Consider the following 21616-nt stretch of genomic DNA (forward strand, 5'->3'; position numbering starts at 1 on the left):
CCAGAACTGAAATCAAAATTCCCCATACAAATACTTGCGTGAATCGAACCCGGATCCCTCTGCTGGATATCGACTGGTATCATAACTGCTATGCCACGCGGGTGAAACTGCAATATATATTTAAATAAAAATCCATCCTTCAGCTTATTTTACTAAAGGTGTACCTACCTATATTTTATCTTCATTAAAATCTCCACAGATAGGTTCGATTGAATAAATAATAGAATTCCGATTAATTAATACTAAACAATTAATTAAAACAAAACAAGTAATTCTCGAAACAAGAATTTATATTAATTTGGAAACTTTTCAAATAATTCCAATAAATTTTCAAGTTAGGAGGGTGGATGACGTCTTATACATAGCCAGTTTCTACACCATTTGGTTTAATACTCCATTGAATATCCCTTATAATGTGTGTCCTTTCGATATAGGTAGCAGACATACTCGAGCGATTACATTTCTACAACACTTTTAACCGTAGGGTATAAAAATAGAACTTTAAATTCTAAAACTGCTGAAAAGCCGAAACACACATTTATTAATCAGTGTTCTTTAAAACAATGTTCTTAAATTTATGTAAAGTCTACCAATCCGTACTTGGCCAGCACGATGGACTATGTCCTAAACTCCTTATTTTGCCAGGAGAACCGTGTCCAGAATTGGGACAGTAATGGGTTGACGAGATTTGTAATAGAAGATCAAATTGCTGAGGGTTGATGAGTGGACAATGTCATTGGTAATGATGTACGCACTGTATATTCCCTATAAGTTTCACTATAAACCCCCAAAAGTGGAAATCTCAACATTTAAATTGTCCCACTGCTGGGCATGGGTCACTTCTAAATATTATTAAGTGTTTTAGTCCACCACGCTCACCAAGTGCAGATTGATAAACTTCACATACCTCTGAGAACTTTTGTTTTAAAAAGTAAGGCACGTAAATTGAAAAATTAGAGGCGAGTGCCTGGAATTCCAACTAGAGCCCAACCACTATAGGATCACTGCTTATGAAATGTAAATAAATAAATAATATGCAAACACTTCGGACTACAGAATAATTCTAAATGCAAACAATGGAAGAAAATATTAAAACCACTTGAACACGCGCGCAAAGTGTTTCGGGGCAAAGCAAACACTTGGTGTCCAATCCATTTGCGGAGGGTAGGCAAATTCGAAAAATATTTTCCTAAGAAAATTTCGAAATACTTTTTAGAGGCTTTTTAGAATACAATGCTGGGAATAAGTGGAAATAAACGAAGCGTGTTTTTGGGAATTACAATGAAATATACACGGAGTATGTGTAAGTTTTGTATATTTTGCAGAAGTGTGCACTTATGGCGTCTATGTGGATTCTTACTAATGCAAAAGGGATGTTATAAATTTGAAGTGTTTGCCTTTTTGTGACATTCTAACCTATATAAAGGGTAACTTTAACTTAAAAAAACCGCATTGATATAGATAAATGCGTTTGGATGTGAGGTTAAGTAAAATGGTGTAATACCGCTGTTTACATGGTTTATGTTCTATGAGTTCTACACTACAACAAAATAAAATTATGCATAACAAATAACAATAAGGAAGTTTTAACAAAGTTTCTTTAGTCGATGATAGATGATGCTGTTCACATATATTTTTTTAATCACTGTTTTTATTACCATGGCCCTTCGCGCGAATTTCTCTCTCTTTTTGCTATAGAAATTATTAAATCGTTTTTTCAAAATTATCCTTCACAGACTGACTGAAATTATTATACAGTAATGTGAAAACTAATATCGAGAATGTCACTTATTTTGAAATAAACATTTTTTCTGTTTATTTGCACAGATTTGAAATAATCATTTGAAATCTAATTTTATATTCATCTAAACACTCACAATCCAATCGCCTATAAATTGTCAGGATGAATAATTCCAAATTTATATTTACCTCAACCGTTTTCAAAAGTCATTACGCTTCTAATATTCATTCGTATTTACTCTAAGAAGTGGGAGATCTCCATTTTGCTAAATAATGGAATACGAATCAAAACTTTCTTAAATTTCCCACGAAGTAACTTCTAAACAAACTTTTGTGTGTATTCCGAAATCCTCTTAGATAGGCACGTTGTTCATAGTATGCGATGCGATGCGATGCTATTAATCTTGCTTCTAACGCATTTTTGTAAAAAAAATCCATGCTAACCATGCTCATTTTTTTAATCATGCTGCACATGCGTGGCGAAGGTGTAATATGTATATATTTTTTATTGGTGCTTGCGATTTTGTTTTCATAACACTTATTTATAAAATTGGTTCATACTTAAACTTTAGCACTTCTGTGTGGCTCGGTCACATGTTTATTAGCTGCAATAAAGGGTTTGTGTGTGTGTCCATTGTGTCCACGACAAAAGAAATATCCTAGTGTGTGTCTATAGAAAGCGTTATTTAATAATTACTTTATCTATACTAATATTATAAAGAGGAAAACTTTGTTTGTTTGGTTGTAATGAATAGGCTCAAAAACTACTGGACCGATTTTAAAAATTCTTTCACCATTCGAAAGCTACATTATCTACGAGTAACATAGGCTATAATTTATATAAAATATATTTGATAAATAGATTATGAGGCGGTACAAAGTTTGCCGGGTCAGCTAGTGTCTAATACGGTTACAAAAATAGCATAACAGAACTGACAATATAGCATGACTAAAATAGCATCTACTGCACTCGATACCTGTTATTTCGTTACAAACTAAAGTACTCTACCGTTACTCAACTAGACTTCCTAAGGCTTTGGTGGAAGTTGCATAGATGCGATTAGGCACGCGTAGGAGTGATTACGTTGTAATAGTGTGGGTACTGTGGCGAATGGACCCATAGCCCACATGATTCGACACACCTGTTTCATGTTATTCTGCTACTATGTTGTTAGCCACTGGAATTGATAATTGAACGAGTTTAATAGATGCTTTGTGCGGGGAACGGCTTATGATTTTAGATTTTCTAAGCCTTTACTAGCAAGCGGTTTTAGCTTAACTTATACTTGAGAATTAAGCAAGGGGTACTTTGAAAATTCAATTCAAAATCATTTATAAAAACTACGATTGTGATTTAGATTTTTAGATAGAAATTATTTCATGGTGTGTGAAGTGAAAACTTCTTTTATATAGTGACGTTGTGCACTTTTTGATGGGTAAAAATGTTAAACTCGCGTCAGGACACGTGGCCTGATCGAAAATTCGTAAGACGGCAAAAGTCAAGATGTCATCCGGTGTCAGCTTAGAAAAAATATGTCAATAGGTTTCATTTATTATTTATTGATTTTTTTAATAGTAATCTCGATTTCGGCTGGTAAAGACAAGCGAAATGTAGAGCGCCTTAAACAGCGCAGTCGGTAGCAACAAGTGCGGTCCCTTTGTAGAGCCTATCTGGAATATTCCAAAGGAATTTTTGTACGGTGCTTATTACACCTACTTTACTGATTTTCTTTGTAAATTGTATTCTAATACTAATTGATGACCTGCGAGGTGGAGCAGTCACCATGCCGATCTGACGTGCAGAGGATCCCGAGTTCGATCCCTGACCAGACAGATATCTAAATGATGAATTTAGGTTTCTGGCTCTGAGTGTTTGTGTATTAGTATCTGTGTGTAGTCATCGCACCCACAATTCAAGAAATCCTAGCGTGGGGCTGTGTGTGTAGAAAGCGTTTTATTTTTTATTATTTTCAGTGTTCGTCAATAAATCGAATGATTCTTATTCACATATTCAACAAGATGTTGTTTAACTACAATAGTATACAAATCTTGCTCTCAAAGACAAGCAAATGTAGAGCGCCCAAAACAGCACAGCGCAGCAACAAGTGCGGTCCGTTTGTGGAATCAATCTGGAATATCCCAGTGGAATGTTTGCGCGACACTTCCGACATTACAGCTAATGGATTGGGTGGTACTAAATGTATGTATGAGCAATCATCATGATATTGCGTTGCGTAAATCAAGTGATGCAAATTTGGAAATTAATTTCAAAGCTTACAGACTTACGTAACATAAAACAATTAGGTAAATATACTGAACTATAGTTACTTTAAATATATTAAATGTACTAATTACTTAACTGTTATTACTCGTAAATCAGGAGCTATAACGACTTCTGGGTTTGGGTCTTAACCTTGTAAATAGTAGGTTACTTTATAAATAAAGGAAATTAAAAAGTAAGCATTACAGTATAATATTTTTCGTGAATAAAATTGAACGTTAATTCCTCGCTTTACTTCTCAAGCGATAAGATAACTGAAAAACGCCGAAATTCAGCACAAATGAAATGGGGTACTTGCAGAGGAATTACAGTTAAATTCTAAGCTAGATCCAGATCTAGAGCAACAGGTGTCCCGAGTCACGTAGTTCCCGTATTCCGTTTATAACTTGTCCCCCGTTTTAACTGCGACCTGTTTAGCATTGGATATTTCTTTTTAAAGCAAGATAAATTGTTTTTACACAACTTGTGCTAAGTGGAAACAGAATACATTTCCAGCCATTCGGCTCGAAGGACCAACTTTCTTCCATTAAACTAAATCTAGTTTACTTAATGCTAACTTTAACTAGATTTTGTCTCGCAATTCGCAAGCTATAAAAGAAAATGTTTTAAAGATAAATTAATAATGATAGTAAAAAAGATAAAATTGAGTTTCTTACCAAACCTTTTCTGTTAAAATCGATGGAAGTAAAATAAATATTGTACTGTTAATACTTAAGTAATATAGTATAGTCCGCGTAAAACTGCTAGTCCGCTCTGAATATAGAAATGAATGCGTCGCCAGAGCAAATTGTATGACTACACCTGCTCGCAACAACTTCAGAGCGGACTAGCACTTTGGCACGGACTATAACTAAGTACTTTTGGAGGCCTATTCAACATAACTATATTTCACTTGATTCATACATAATACGTATCATATAAAGCCCTGTAAAGAATATTTCGCGAAACTTTTAATGTCCCTACTCCTATTACAGTTTCAGACACGAGCACCGAATCCTCCCTTAGTTTCATGGATTTAAGTACATCATAAAGAATCTCCGACGACGTAACTTCTAACGTATAAACTTTCAAAGAAAAAAGATATGACAAACTTTCTCCTTAGTTACAATAAAGTCGACTTAGATAAAGAGTGCAGACGGTTTCTATTATTATTATATTATTTCTACGCCACGCTTTTTGAATTTCCATTTGTACAACGCCATCTATCGTGAAAAGAATGTGTTTAATTTACATGGTTTATAGTATTTAACCTATTTAAAATTTTCAAATAAGCTTTTCCGTTGTAAGAATCCCTCTGGAATTTGGCGATGGTAAGAAACTCAAAACCTTTGAAACCTTTCACTTTTAAGTTAAATAAACTATAGAAAAAGAATATGGTACTTAAAACTAATCTTGAACCCGTTTCCCTCCAATCGTCTGTCGAATTATCACGAAATTTGACATATCTACGAGTTTTTCATTAAGTTTTTTATGCAGCCCATTTCACATTAACTATCTATGTTATGACCACTTACTCAAGTAAAGTGGAGTCTACACCTAAAGTCCATACTAAGTCGCGAGCGAGCACTAGTCACTCAGGCACTTAAACGAACCGGAACCCTCCAACCCTTGTGTTCGTAAAACATATTTTATTGAAGAAAGGAAAACTGTTAACATTTCAACGAAATGCATTTTACATCGAGTGGGGCTTTTATCGATGATCCCGTAAGAGAACGAAGACACTCGGTGGCTACGCTTATACGTTTACCACGAACGTATCTAATACCACTTGTCTGAACGCTGAAGAGTTACGAGAAGCGAGCTTCTTGTGAGCTCTACAGCGAAACACCGCCCGAAATAGTGTTAGAGACTGTTGACGCTCAAAAATAATTCTACATATACCAAATTGAAATAATGATATGGATTCTAAGTTTAGCGAGAAATTTATTCGCAAATTGTGTCGATGAGGTGACTTACCTATATAAAATCTTGAAATAAAAATATTTCACTCCGAATTGCTATTTCAATATCTAATGTAAGTACTTTGCCAAGCAAAGGAATTGTTGATGCAAGAGCTAAATTTCTGTATTTGACATTTAAGTTTTATCTCTGTTTGAAGATTCCTTTTCTATATTTTATGTAGTGGTGTTTATTGTATTTTTCTTTTTTCAATACAATACAGACACTCTTTATACAAAGAATATGATAACATAAAAGGTGGTACACAAAAGGCAATCTATAGGTAAAGAATAAAAAACAGCAATAGAAAGAAGACTTTTTAATATTCTGTTTTGTGTTAGTATCTAGTTTTAAAATTTCCTTATGAAATAAATTTCTACATTATATTCATATGACCTTCTTTAGTGAACAATTCCTCGCTCTCTCTCTCACGGTTGAACAAGTCTGCAAATTTTCACTTTGAGCGCGTGGAACATCTCGGAAAGCCATTTCACTGTTTCCTTTGAAGGTCTGTGAAATGTTAGTTGGATTTTATATTTCCACAGTCGGGGCGGTCAATTTGTTTGCGGGCATAGTCTGGTTCGTTTCCGTTGAACCCCGCTGTGAGCGATGTTGGCGAGGGGAAAACGGTGCTATGTTATGTCTGCGAAATGACAGTTCAACTACCTATTTCGTCGGTTCTTAAACGGAGCTATTATACTCGTACAATTTCTTCTCATATTGTTAAGAATCGTGAATCTTTTTGCTAATGCTAGAAAAATATGGAAATTATTTTGTTGATTAACATTTAAGATATCTTCAATACACATGTAAGTGTTTTCGGCAGAGTAATATCGATTACTTTTCCGTTTTTAGTATTCATAACACTATTCGCGTGTATAATTTAGATTTTTTTGATGAATTATTTATATTTGTCCTCGTCTATATTGCATTACTTTTATCGTCATATCATAAACACTAAGGCGGATTTTATTTTCATTGATATTTGTTTCAATATTGTTTTTAGTAATTCGGCTTACATTTACACCGATTCCATTCCATCCAGGCTTTCAAACACATTTCAGTTTTACGCAGAAAAATCTAAAAAATCTAAAAGCTTTTCGATCACTTCACCCCAAATTGACATAAAAATAATTCCCAATAAATTGAACAAAGCTGAAACGCTCCATCTCTAGCTTTCAATCATCGTGTAACAATCGGGAAATCGCAATTTCGCTTCCCTTAAACCTTGAGCCGATTCCTTTATTGTAGTCCTATTTGGGAATATTGGACGTCAACCCCCGATTACTTGTCCGCGCCTGAAATAGTGCTATCCAATACGGGATCAAATATTCACAATTGTAGATGAAGCCCTAATCCCTAATCCTCACGCTTTACAAAGGATCGGTGATATTCAGTTTTTCTGATTTGATCTTTATTCTATAGTTTTAGCTGTCAATAAGTTGTACCGTTTGATCTTAACCTATTATTTAGAAGTAGGTATACCGAGCTAGTGCTACTGTTACTACTTCTGCTTTTTGACAGCCTCTTTTTCTTTGGTTATCTTAGCTGTTATCATCATTTTTAAACTTAAATGTTCTTTTTTTAATGTAATCAAATATTTAATGTATTAAATCTTTTCATTTTAACTTATCATATTAAACAACTTACATCTAAACTAACGGGTCTAGCTATGAAAAAAAAAGTAATTCTTTATGCCACTTAGCTGTGCACAAAGAAATACATCTCGAAAATATATCCGCTAAAAGGACTAAATAGGAATTAAAAGTATTGTCCCATATAAAATTTAGAATAATTACATTTATGTTTACGTATTTATGGATCCTTTCAAATGTAACTCTAAGATATCTGAGACTTTTATCTCACTCATTTCAAGATCGATCACCTAACATCGTACCATAAGAGCAAATATACGTACAAAATACATTAAATTTTCCATTCATATTTAGATTTCACACCTATCAAATACGACAGTCGCAGAATCAATAACGTTTCGGCAACACGTTAACTCAAAGAGATGCAGACTTCACGGTTGGGACCACACGTTTGCTTTGTACGAGACTTTGTTTTTCCTAGACTACGGAATAAAATTTTATAGCTCGCTTTGTGCTCAGATTGTACTTGAGAGGTTAAATTCAATTCTTTCGAGACGTTACTTGAACCTGTATTCTGGATTTCTTTCGCTTTCCGCGAATGCTTTTGTGCGCATTATGATATTGGATTTGATTATGAAATTCTTTGAACGTAGACGAATGCTTCGGGGTTAGATACAATGGCACGACGGTCATTTCATCCTACGTTACAATTGCAAAATTCAGGTTAGAAAAACGTGTTAAGGTTATATGTTTCGACTCGGTCCTTAAGGTTAGCAACGCATCTATAGTAAAATTTAAAACTCCTCTTCTGTTTTCATTTAATATTGTCTATGGACAATCATGACCATTTAATTTAGTCTAAACTAGTGTTCGGTCCTTTATCAAATTTATGATAGATATCACACATCTTTTAATATCTTCATTCTCGTCTGATATCTATTATATCACCTCAGATACTATTAATATTATCAGTTACTAGTATGATGACAATTTATTCTAACATTCTATAACATATTCTTGTATTTCTATTTTTTAAAAATACATACATTATTCTGCGTGTTACCTTCGACTTTGTGGTAACCTGGTGTAGCGATATGGAAATATTCCGACAGTTCGCCTGCTCTTTTTACCTTTCCTTTAGCTTTATAGAGCGTTCCTGGCTCCACGCCAGTAGCTGGCATAACGGTTTTTAATGCCAATTTTCACGAAATAGGCCTTTCAGTAAATTTCTCTTTGGCAGTGTTGCTTTTGCTTCTAATGCACCTAAGCCTACTGTTACGTCCATTGTTTTGTTATTGGCGTTGAAAATGTTTTATAGCCTTAAATAACATGGTGGATTTTTGCGATAACTATATGTGATAGTGTGGATTATTTAATGTTTTTTTTACTATGAACAGCGATATCAAGTAAATGGTAATTTTAGTGATATGTTTGAGCTGTCCAATTAGTGTCCAAATATGAATTAAGTTCTAAGTGAACGACACGTTATTTGCTGTGGTCATAAAATTAAATCTGTCCTATGCTATCTTAATAATCTTTATTAAGTCCATTGTACTGTAAGTGGTCAATGCTGCCTATAAATATCTGTATCCTTCGGCCAAAAACTTCATACGTGAATTGGACTGCGTCGCTTTTACAAAATTTCAATCTTACAAAAAGATTGACGGTTTTTCTTGGTTGCTCCTCGAAAAGTTTTTCCTTCAATTTACCACCTGTGATTGAGTTTTGAATATTACCAGCAACACCAAAGAAGGAAGAATATTAATCGAAAACATTTAAACTCAATAAAACATTCAAAATCTTTAACGTGCCTTCACAAATATTTCGATATATTAATTTCCTACGTCAATGTCATCTATAAAAGCGCGAAATTGGTTTTATTTTAACTTGTAATTGAAATCGATCCCACGGTTTGATAGCAGTTCTTTTGGAGCTCAGACCAAAAATAAAGATAACGCCTCAAGAAAGAACACCTGAAGCAAACCTCGTTCTTGTCTTGACTGTGTGTATTGGTTTTTGGGGCCGAACCCTTTCCCCATTAGTATAGACGAAAAATTAAAGTCACAGGATCCTTTGCTGTCGAAATTTTTTGAAACTTATTACTCACAAATATACGCGTATTTTTCATTATTGTTGCTGTGAATTAGATTTCTTTATGACACGGCAAATTATATTCGCTCTAAATAATATGACACCATGAATCTTATGTGGGCTTTACTTACTTTATACTAATGTCCACGTATTCGACTTTCCTTTCCTTCGACGTTCATTTGTTAAGAACGAAATCCGCGCGATGCCTAAATCATGTGCACAAATCGACACGCGTTTGACGACTTTGATACGTTTAAATATATCAGAGCCGTCTGTGTTTTTAGTCTAAGATTAGTAGCAATTAATTTTTCCACGAAATGTTTTATGAATTTCATAGCTGTCTCCTTGTACAATGATTTATTATTTGTAAAGCGTGTCCCAAATAGGTCGCTCTGGGAGTTTCTGTGTTTTGTCATTATTCCATTATGAGTAATTGAATTGTACTTTTACCCAAAATTACTCTATTTAATACACGTTCGCCTGATCCATTAATAACTTTGGTATCGGTAGAATGTTTTGGAGTTATAAAGACATTAATTGTGTGGAATAACTTGTATGTAAATTGAGACTAATTTCAATGTTTTTCTTTTTCAGGTAAGTGACTTAATTATGGACTAAGCTGAATGGCGAAGATCGTAAGTAAAACATTATACGACCGATATTAATAATCAATCTATACAATTTTTACCTATCTACTCTTTGACAATGTCTAAAAGTTGACAAATGATGATTTTTGGTAGATAAAATTTTGGAAATATTTATAAATAATAGCAGGCGATAATCATTAAATTGAAAATACAACTGGATTAGGAATGTAATATTATTACAGTTTTCAAAATTATGATGCCCGAATCCCACAATAACATATTTCTCTAATAAACAATTGGCACAAAAAGAAATTCAAAATGTTCGATCAATCAAGCAAAATCAGTCACAGAATGTTCGAATTCGAACGTCGGACCCCTCGATCCAGAGGCCAGGTTTCTTAGGCTATAGTAGGTCAGTAATTAATAATTACCCTTTGTTATATTAAGGCGCTTTAACCCAAAAGTATGAAATAAATAGTAATAAGCTTTAGCTAATGTACTTTATACCAACGCTTATTATAACACAAACTTCCAAAGAAATAAGATTTCCCCTACAATACAGCACTTAGTCACACGTCAGGAAAATTCACTCGGAAAGCTACCGAGCGTGTCGTGTTCCTTTAGAAAACGAAATTACTTCACCGTTTTTCTCAAATGTCTCCAATATTCAATATGCTAAAGACAGGTTAGGCGGAAAGGGTTCGCAGATCCCCTGGACTCAGGGGGAAACGTTCGGGGGTTGTAGTGCAAGTTGTGAGGGACAAGCGATACATTTGTCTGTTGTTAGTGCATTTGTTGCAACCTTGCCGTATTCTGCTTACTATGCAAGTGTATACTCAACTACACGCAAGTCTCAAAAAATTCGTAATTTTTACCGAAGTTCCAGAGTTTTCCTAATGGTATACGAAGAAACTACATATACTAGTTCTTTGATAGATAATTCCTACTTTGTATGACTGTATCTTGATAGAAAAAAATGAATTTGACAGTCTATTTTTCGATGGAAGAAGAAAAATTTTATCGGCTGTACAGCATAATACTTCTGATAAATTAGCTTATCATAAAATATCTACCACATCTATATTTGCCCAAAAGCAGCAGTAACCTGGTGTTCTGGATTAAACGTTGCTATGTGTTTGAACAAGTTAGTCCTCAGCAATATGCATCTTCTGTTAAGATCCTTATTATATTTCATGACACGTGTCTAAACCAGTGCAATATGTGATCATACATTGAATATGCTTCTTCTATTTCTACCTTTATTCACCCCTGCACCGCTACGCTTACGACTTGCACCGCACTCCACAATTTGAGTAGGCAGAAAATTAATGTCCTTCCCGATAATACGTCGCTGAGTCTTTTTTATCCTTTCTATTCACGCTGGAGGTAGTTTATTTATGGCTAAGAAGCTTACTTCCACCGTTATTATACTACCCTTATCTAAGGGGATAAGGTGTTTGCAGTGATCCCTTACATCCTGTTCCTTATTTACGTTCTACAGTCTGCTAGATTTATATGTTCTTGTGGTAGACGTAAGGAAGTAAAAACTAATATTAACCACAAAAAATAAAATCAGTGGAAAATGCTGAGGAAAATAATGGAAATAAAAAATAGGTTTTATAAATAAACAGATTTTAAAATTTTGTTGTTTTTATCATCATCCTATGACACGGGTCGCCCTTCAGAATGAAATTGATCATTATACGCTTTTTATTAGCTTCACCTGTATGTTTGTATGTTTGTTTGTATGTTTGTAACCGACTTCTTTGGGCGCGATTTTGACCCACTTTAAACGGCCAGATTTCGTTCAAACTTTGTAGATTTATTGAGGACCGATGACAATACACTAATTTGATAAAATTATTCCATTTTTCAATTTGCAAAATATGATTTTTGTTAATTTATATAATTCAGTAGAAAGAGATCAACATACATCCTTATCTTACCCTGCATGTATGAAAGAATGAAATAGAATACCGAAAGCTTTTTAGTTGATTTTATCATAAAAGCGTGTTTTTCTAGTTTTTTTGAACTATATTTATTTTTTACATATTTTTTTTTATATTACTCGAAGGGGTATTATATAAACTTGCAATTTTGAAGTATTAATAAGGACGTTACTTAATTGTATTTTTTGAAATCGTTTACTTCATTTCATATAGTATCTTTAATATCTTCATACTAAACCACTACTAGTTCACTGAAACGAAAACTCGTTAGTAATTTATCTTTTGTAAGATGCCATCTTATGACCGTTATAAATTCATCCAGGTTCTTCCCATTATCCAGACCTTACTCTTGCCCCATTTTCTCTCAATCGAAACGTAATTTTGTAGGCAAATGCTTGCAAGCTCCTAATGCGACAATATGGAGTGGAAATATTAAGACGCCGTATTTTTGAAGCACGTCTTTTGAATATTAAACGGAAATGTATTTTTGATGTATTTTAGTGTAGTTGTTATGGATTTAATGTGTTATGTAATAAAGACATTTACTAAAAACTTGTATTTATTTAGACGAAACATTTAGAAATTAAACTGACATGTCAGTTCCTTGTTAAATTCCTGTTTGTCTGAGAATGGAATTTGGGACCTCCTGGGTGGAAGAATACTATTGTATAATTATTATAGAATCTAATGGTTAATAAAGTAATATTCTCTGATATAGAAAATTATTTCGTACATTCAATTGTTTCGTACTGAAATAGGCTTTAGAAAATGAAATACGAATTTAATAAGACCATAATCGATATAAAACAAATTGTCTCGCGACGCCCTTACCCAAAAATAACTTTCCAAGCTCGACGAAAATAACTTACAACATTGCGTAAGTGCTCCTAACTTACCTCTTATTATCTGGAATCTGACAGACGTTATGTAATGCGATAATTACGTATCCAGATCACGATTCCAGGACCATGAAATCTAAATTCCATTCCTTACATCCTTGGAAAAGAGGCGATTTTGCAATCACAATCCTGGGGTTAGGGACGGGTCGTAAAGCCGTCGTAGTGTGCATTCAATACAATGGGATAGGAACTGGATCCTGAGGGACTAACCCGCGCGTGACCTGATGTTGATTACTCTCTATGACTCCCGTGAATGTAGATGGAATGTCAATCCTACCATTATGCATTGCGATTCGGCGTTTAGGTTTTCAAATACGTTGTGCTGAATCATTCATGATCGCTTTATTACATAAACTCTTACTTACCTCGTCTTAAGTTTGAGCTACTTTTAGGAAATTTCATACTAAACCGAAAACAAAAGTAAAGCAATAATATTAGTTAGTATAACAATCGTAAGTTTTTAGGTCCATAATTTTTTCCATGTTTTCAAATTAATCTGACTCTTTGTCATCTCTTCTATTTCTGATCCTTTTTCCTCTAATCTTGTATAACAGTGATATAATAAAGATCAAGGTAAAAGTGACAAGGTAAATATTAACCATTACAGCAAACGAATCCTTAAGCCCCTTCTGATTCAACTTTTTTAGTCTAAAAATTTTGTTAAGAGCATTCACCATTAAGTCTGTATTAAAATCAAAAATGATAGATTCGATAACCATTCCTATAACATTGTCGAAAATAACAACGGATTAGTCAACCACAAAAATAATCAGCAGAATGCAGTCAGCTTTGCGGTTCGTTTGTTTGATTGATAATTCTATGCGCATTACACGTGATTTACGCTCACGAAAAGCTAAATCAGGAATTCGGGAATGACACGGTAATCCTGGCCTAACTGTGATGACAGTTGGGTTCGGAGGATGTAATTAATTCAGAACTACTAATGAACTGGTATTAAATGTAAAATAACTTTCCAAAGAACCTAATAATAATATAAAAGCAAAACAAATAATTGAAAGTTCGAACGAAATTGAGTTACTAGAAAATTATGTCTCGAATGTCTCAAATTTAATTAAGTTACTAGAAATATAATGTTATAAATGTGATATGAAAATTGTTTAATATTATCTAAAGATCTGGTAGCGTTATTGAATTGATAATAATGATGGCACTTGTATTTGATTTCGTGAACATTATCTATCTATATTTGTAAAAGAACTTGAATGAGCAATTAAGTCTTTAAAAGTCCTTTTTGCCCTGAAATTAAATTATTATAAAGCTACGAAATATTGAACTACAAACGGTAGAATAAGAATAAAAAATTAGATGGTTAAAATACACCACTAATAATAATACTCTTCTTGTTACATTAAAAACAAACCAATGGTACGAACTTGACCCTCACTTCACAATCTTTTTGCATCGCTAATAATAATTTCGCATCGTATAAATAGATATTCGCTTCGTCTGCTTCAAAAAATCACATTGTATTTAGTGCATTCATCCACCCTATCAATTGTATCGTTCATAATCTAGATTCTGAATAGGTCTTTGTTAAAAACGCCAGTTGTTCGCCCGACAAAGGCTTCATCAAGATCATTATTAATCCAACCGGTTGTCCCGCAACTGTTTCAAAATCTAATCCACGCAAATAAACGCACCATTCAACTGCGAAGTCCCTATGTATTTCTCGTCTTGTACATTGATTATCCCTCGCTCTGGGCACGTGTCATACAAATCCTGGATGCAATTTCGAGGGCGATTCCAATTTGCTTTTTGTGCACGATAAGCCCCTGTATCGCATCGCACACACGCGTAAATTCGCAGTGCACACGCGTCACACGAAATAAAAAGGGACGATATAAAGACTTAGTAATCCTTCCCTCCCATCTCCCTGTATTCAATATAATTGTTGCCTACTAAAGCACGTTTCGCTTTGTATTTTTAATCACTATTGTTAAAACCCGCCACGCTACCGGACAGATGGCCACCCGAAATTTGATTGCCATGTTTACTTCTGTATCATTGAAATTCCAGTTTGTTTGAATTTATTTATTTTCCAGCTCCAATTTATTTATTTGAACTACGGCGTAATCAGACGGGTTTGTGAATGAGAAAACATTTGCAAATTCAAAGCATTTATTATTAAAATGGTGTACTTATATAAATCTCGTCAAAAGTAACGAGATTTATGTGACAGAATAAAGATTCTGTCGCCATCTCTCTATTTCTAGTTTATATCTTTTCTAATTTGTACGATACATATCTCATTTATTTGTGAACATTATTATATTATTCTGAAGGAATATTAAATCAAATACATATGATTTCCTATTGGTCTTGTCATATCAATCCTACTTTATTGTAGTAACGTGTTTTGATTTTTTTCTATGTTTATGATTTTTATTTTAATTATATCAAAAGAATTTTCAGTCATAAAGAATCACATAGTGAACCCCTCAATTGATTCTTTCCGTGTCCATTTCACACGTGTAGCTTGATGGGTGACTAAGCACAAAGTGACCCAAAGCTTTGAATAACTACGTTCCATTCCACGCTACAAAGCGTTACAAACACGCCGATGACAAATCGGGGCATTACGCACAACGGAACGCAAATTATAGTAACGTCAGAGCGCGGCAAAAAATGACAACTCGATATTCAAAATGGCGGAAATAAAAGGGAATTAAACAATTTGTTTCGCGCCATTTAACTCACCCGTTTTGAATTGAAGGGAGGTTAATTGATAGGTACAAAACAATTTCTTTTGTAGGGACGTTCAAATTAACTGCCGCCACGTCAACCTTTGTTTCTGACCATGTAACTCCTGTTACATTTTCGTCCGGAAATTTATTTCGGTGCAAATTTTCGGTCGCGGCGTTACCGTGTAATTTTTGTTAATTTGGGGACTGTTAGGTGTTTTTTCTACTTATAGTGTGTATTCACGGTTGTCTTATGGTAACGAACATTCATTGTTAATATATTGTTTACTATTAATGTTATGTTCATTATGATCGGGTTTGTCCTACGGTTATTTATTATCTCCTCCGAAAGTAGTGAATGATGTAGTCAACCTGACTTCATATGCTGTTTTCCAGGGACATGTATAGTTGACCCTAAATAGGAATTAAGTCATCTGTGGCCGACCTCAGGTAGGAATATTTAATCCTACCTGGAGTTGATTACAGATGTCCATGGGCAGCGGCAGTACCCACTTACCATCAGGTGGACTGTTTGCTACTCCTATATTATAAAATAAAATAAAAAAAAACCTTAATCAACCACTTGTATTACTGAGGACTAATTTGGATAGCCTCCTGTTTGTTTGTCTGCCTTATATCCAGAACGTGGCATATTATATCGCCACTAAGCATTCTCAATACATTTATGTATGATTTTTCAAATAGAAAATCTCGTTTCTACGATTAATTTTCAGTACCGCGTACACATTATTCAATTGTTACATGGATTACGAAGTGAATGACATGTTTATAAACAACTTTTAGCTCTAAGCTTTAGAGCGCACTTGTGAATATATCTTTGATCTTGGCTTTGATTTTAATTGCGATATTACAATTTTTTTCGAGTGATACAATTAAGCTCGTTTCTATTTTTATTTAAATTTTTCACATTCTTCATAATACTTCTTCAATAATCACAATTTGGATTTTGTTCAAAAATTTTGAACTTTGATTAAAATATCTTATCGTTAGTCACATGCGGGTTTAAGAAAAGCCCTTAAGGGTTAATCACATGCGGGTAACTCTGAATTCCCTTTGTGTTTCTTAGTACTTCAATTTTATGGACCTATACATATCTAGATTAAATAAGATTAAATAAAAAAGATATCTTAGAAATAAGAAATAAAAATAATATGTGGAAATCATTAAAAATCTGCGAATTTTCTAATGTGTCACTATTTAACGATCTACCGTCCGTTACTTTGTATATCTAGAAATACTTTAGATAGTACATTCGACTAAATGTTTTATTGTACAAAGTACTCTAGTACTCCAGTCACTCTAACAACATTTATCTTACTGCGAGTAACTACTTTCGCAGTACTCTCTTCTCTACACTATTAACAAGTGCACTCTACAAAGAATCAATTTCAAAATTGCGGTCTACTTTACTGTGATCAAAGATTTTCATAATGAAATTACATGTTTCGAGTTAAGAGTTTGGTCGTATGCGGAAATATTAAAAGACTTAAAAAATCGCGAATATGATCTAACATTTTATGATGCATCCATCTAATACTGCTACCGATTTTCCAACAACAAATATTGTAAATAACAAAAAAGACACTATGTTATATTGCAACCCTCTATAGCGACCAACGTTTCTATGTAACTGCTCGATTCTCCACAACCAACCGTACTCAACAAACAAGGAATCAATTTGGAAATTGCCGTTCGAACACTCGCCATTTTTGTGTATGTTGACACAATGTCCATCCATTTCGTCGTCCTACACCGACATAACTATATAGATAGGTAACACGATAGCTAGGGAGCGTCCCATGCTTTTCTGGGGCACATAATGTGTTCCGCCCATGCACAATTATTATTCTTTCTACACATTAAAGCTTGTAATAATATCTGGGTGATGTGTGGGAAACAAGCGCCGAGTTAAGGAGGAGGTTACTCAATTCGACCGTATATATGCTTTTTTTATATTTTGAATTAGGAAAAATCATGCAGTTCAGATGAACTCATGATGATCAGATGATAGGTAGTAGTCACTGCCGCCCATGAACTGCTCCAAAAAGTCCCATTGCTAACACATGGATATATTGTATATATCTTTATGTCACTGACGACATGTAAAGTGTAGAAAGTATATTAAAGGTTACTTATCACTTACTTTAATTGGAAAGCAATCGCAAGAATCGCAAGAAAAGTGTTCTTAAATATCCCTACAACATTCTCCAGGTTGCGGTGTTTGACAATTCTCACTTGCCCAATATGCTACCCAAAGCACCTAATAGTAATAAGCTATAACTAATAACCTGAACCCTCGAAATAGTCGACCTCAAAATAGAAGAAACGATGTCTCTTATCAGTAGCTACCTTAGGTGTATTATTTTTTATGTCAAAGCACTTTTTGCCAAACCAATTTTCCGGCTGGACCCCGCAAATTGCATTTCCACGACGTAATTCCCATCTAATTTTCATAACATAATTTCTTTGGGACCAACATAAACTGTGTCGCTAAAACGTGAAATTGAATCAGACATAACATTAAATATTTTTGGAAAAGCTTTTGAAAATATGTAATTAAACATGAAGCTATTTTCATATGGTGTTTTACGAGGTACAAAAAGTCATCAAGACAGGTAGACTGGGAGATGTACATTCAATTAATTAACGTAACATTAGAGCTTGCAGAAACTTAGATATTTTAAAAATTGTCAATTGTCTAAAATGAAAAGTAAAATAGAACTATACTTACACGGACACCTTTTGTATGAACAAAATAAAAGAGCACAGAAATTGGGTAGTTTATGAATCACGTAGCATATGAATTATGCCAACACGGGCTCGCACTTCGACCTATACCGAAACAGAATGTATCTTCATAAAATAACGTTGTATAGATGATGTTATTTTTCAAATTGTGGGTAGTCTTAAGAGGGTTTGCCGAAGTCAATTTTGCCCTGAAACACGCAACAGGGTAAGTCTAAGACGAAGTGGCAACATTAATAAAATTTATGTGTGTGTGCTTACCCCTTAGCGTTGTTGTGCGTATATCAATCTGATGGTTTCAGACCTCGTGAACCGTTATGGGTTACGTGTATAAATAGCATTGTTGCCAGGGACGCATTTGGAGATGTAGAGGCCCTGGGGCGAAGGAGTAGGGACCCATAATTATTTTTCGAATAATATGAACAATTTTTTTCCGTCAAGTCTTTCAAAAATTTATCGCTTAAATAAAATTATTTCTACAAAATATTTACTAATTAATTGTAAGATATTGTTGATAAAAATGCGAAACAAGACTAAAAAAAATTAGAAGTTTTTGAATCGAAAAAAAAAACTTTTTTAACAGCATGGTTGGGCCCCTTTTTTCAAAGAGGTCCCGAAGCAGTAGCTGCCTCCCCCAAATCCAGACCTAATTGTTCCATTCAAAGAAATAGTACGAAACCCCCTGTTCTAAGCAATAACTTAGTGCTACCGTTCTACTTCTTTATTAAATTGTGTGCAACGTTTTGTACGAATACTCAGGTCTCCAAACTCTTAGAATTACACTTACTTTACCTCTCGCTTCTATTGTATACTTACTAGAAGCAATATTTTGATGTGATACATAAACATTTCCATATAAATTTATATGACAACAGCTTCTACAATTTTTGTAGACAATTGTTGAATTCGCTCCTTCTTCATTATTGCAGTCAGAGTATATTCACCATTGTAATCATCCTATTCTTTCACAGATATTTGTATGTAATACTATTTATTTCCCGCTCATAAACTTTTCTTTGTGGGTGCCTACATCGCGAATTTATTGTTAAAATTTCACGATTTCAATTTAGGCTCCTCTCGAATTAATCAGTAAATAGTATTCTTCTCATTTTATTTATTTCAATATTCACTTTTTGATGAACAATTCGTTATTAATAACGTCATAAAGAATATTCAGTTCAAATTTCATGTTGGGAGCAATAATAAATGAATACACAGTACAACGAGTGGCGCATGTTTTCGTCCGATATGGTCGATCGTTAATGACACGGCGTGTCGCCTCCCGGCGTACACGACACCCCACTGCATCTGAAAGTAACTAAAAGTAATAATAATATGTAATTTAGTGAAAGCATACGCGTGCCACAGTGCTTTACGGTTTAAGGGGTCGTGCAGCTGCGTGAGACTCACATCTGCCAACCCTACCACACATACGAACCTTTGTATCGTTAGTAATATCAACTTCACACACGCACACCTTGTTGTCAGGGTGTTGCCCCGTGAACCAGGGCTGGCCGATAACAGCTTTGTTTTTACTTGTTGAATGCGTTGATGGATGATCGTCGATGATTGATTGAACACGTCTTTCGAAGTGTTTGACGCCAATAGATTTCCAGGCAGCAAATCTTTTACCTTCGGTCACGTTATTGTTCGTTCGATTGTGCTTAATCGATTCGGTTATATCGAAGTTTAATGCGACAGTGACAGCTTTTGTTCTATTTTGGGTTGTGTTTTTATTATTCCGCCGTTACGAGTTGCTGAATCGAATGACTTTATGTATTCGTTTTATATTGCGATAATTAAACAAGTAATTAGTTTACAAATCTATCAGGTTTAAATTAATTCTGAGCAATAATAAACTCCTGTTGAAATTACGTGACCTTGCGTCTCAATTGCGTTCAAGTTCCACTACGTTAGCTCAACTACAGTACCTACACTCTTATCTCCTTCACAAAATTCCATATTCCCTTTGCAACGTCTTGTAAATTCAGAAGGGAGTAGCGGAGCAGCCCTATCTTCAATTTAATCAGTTAATGTATCATTGTGCTCCAAGCTTTCGGCTTTACGACCTGCAATACCACGGAGTTTAAAAGACGGGTAGGTACGCCCGAATTTATGTTCGAATATAAACTAGTGCAGGTATCAAAGTTTCTAAAGGCGATTTTCCAGCGAGAGAACTGGAAAATGAGCACTATAAAGGATAAGTTTGTGAAATTTATCTTGGCTAAGTCGCAACTTTGATTTCTTTTTGGTTGCTCTTTTATCGATTTTTGCATTAACCCGTCCAATCGAAAATACATTTGCATTTATGACTGTGATGTTGATATCTTTCTCGTGATGTTAGTAGATTTGGTTATTCATGAAGACATCATCATCAATCCGTACGAATTCATATTCAATTGCTTTAAGTTTGTTTTGAAAAGTGATAAAACTGTTTATGGAACCACTGTCTCAGATATTTCTAAGCATATACTTCTACGAATTTTTTCACTGTCTTCATTTGAAAGACAAACTATCTCAGTTTCAAAAAATCCTCTGCTGGAATCTGGATTTCAGATAGGACTTGAATTCTATTTGTAGATGGTTACAGCCTATTCGCAAACTATTTTATCAGCATCAAATAACTTATTTCGACAACATCAAGAATCCCTTTCCCCACCTCTTCGATATCTACATTCATTTTTATAGTTATATTGTTTCACCTTCACAAAGACCTCTAAATAATACAAAGATTTAGGCCTTAGTTCATAAGCTGAAGTTGGAATTGATAGACCAAAATTATAAAGAACTTAGGTAATCAACTTCAAGATGATTTTCCACATTCGCGTCTATAACTAACAACGAATGTTCCCGAAGTCATTACAGGCAGCGATGACAAAGTGAATTCGCGAAGTTATAATGTACTTAAAAGAAACTTAGAAAGATAAGGAGTCTGAGTGAAATTAAACGTTGTTAACGATCTTCATTATGGCACTTTGTGGAATGGCGGTAATAATGGCGGGCTTTGTACAGATCTCGATAGTTTCTCGGGTGCTAGATTATTTATTTTATTGTGTTGTTGAGGAATT

The 21616-nt window shown here is 34.2% G+C and overlaps 1 protein-coding gene across 5 annotated transcripts in view; it reads left to right on the forward strand.

Moving 5' to 3' along the window:
• Positions 1 to 21616, forward strand: part of brat (tripartite motif-containing protein brain tumor) — a 636751-nt gene that overhangs the window by 556860 nt on the left and 58275 nt on the right. The window lies entirely within an intron of this gene.

The sequence above is a fragment of the Epargyreus clarus genome, unplaced genomic scaffold (assembly GCF_041222505.1).
Source record: "Epargyreus clarus isolate Ecla_fem2 unplaced genomic scaffold, WU_Ecla_fem_2.2 ptg000029l, whole genome shotgun sequence".
In the NCBI taxonomy this organism is placed as follows: domain Eukaryota; kingdom Metazoa; phylum Arthropoda; class Insecta; order Lepidoptera; family Hesperiidae; genus Epargyreus; species Epargyreus clarus.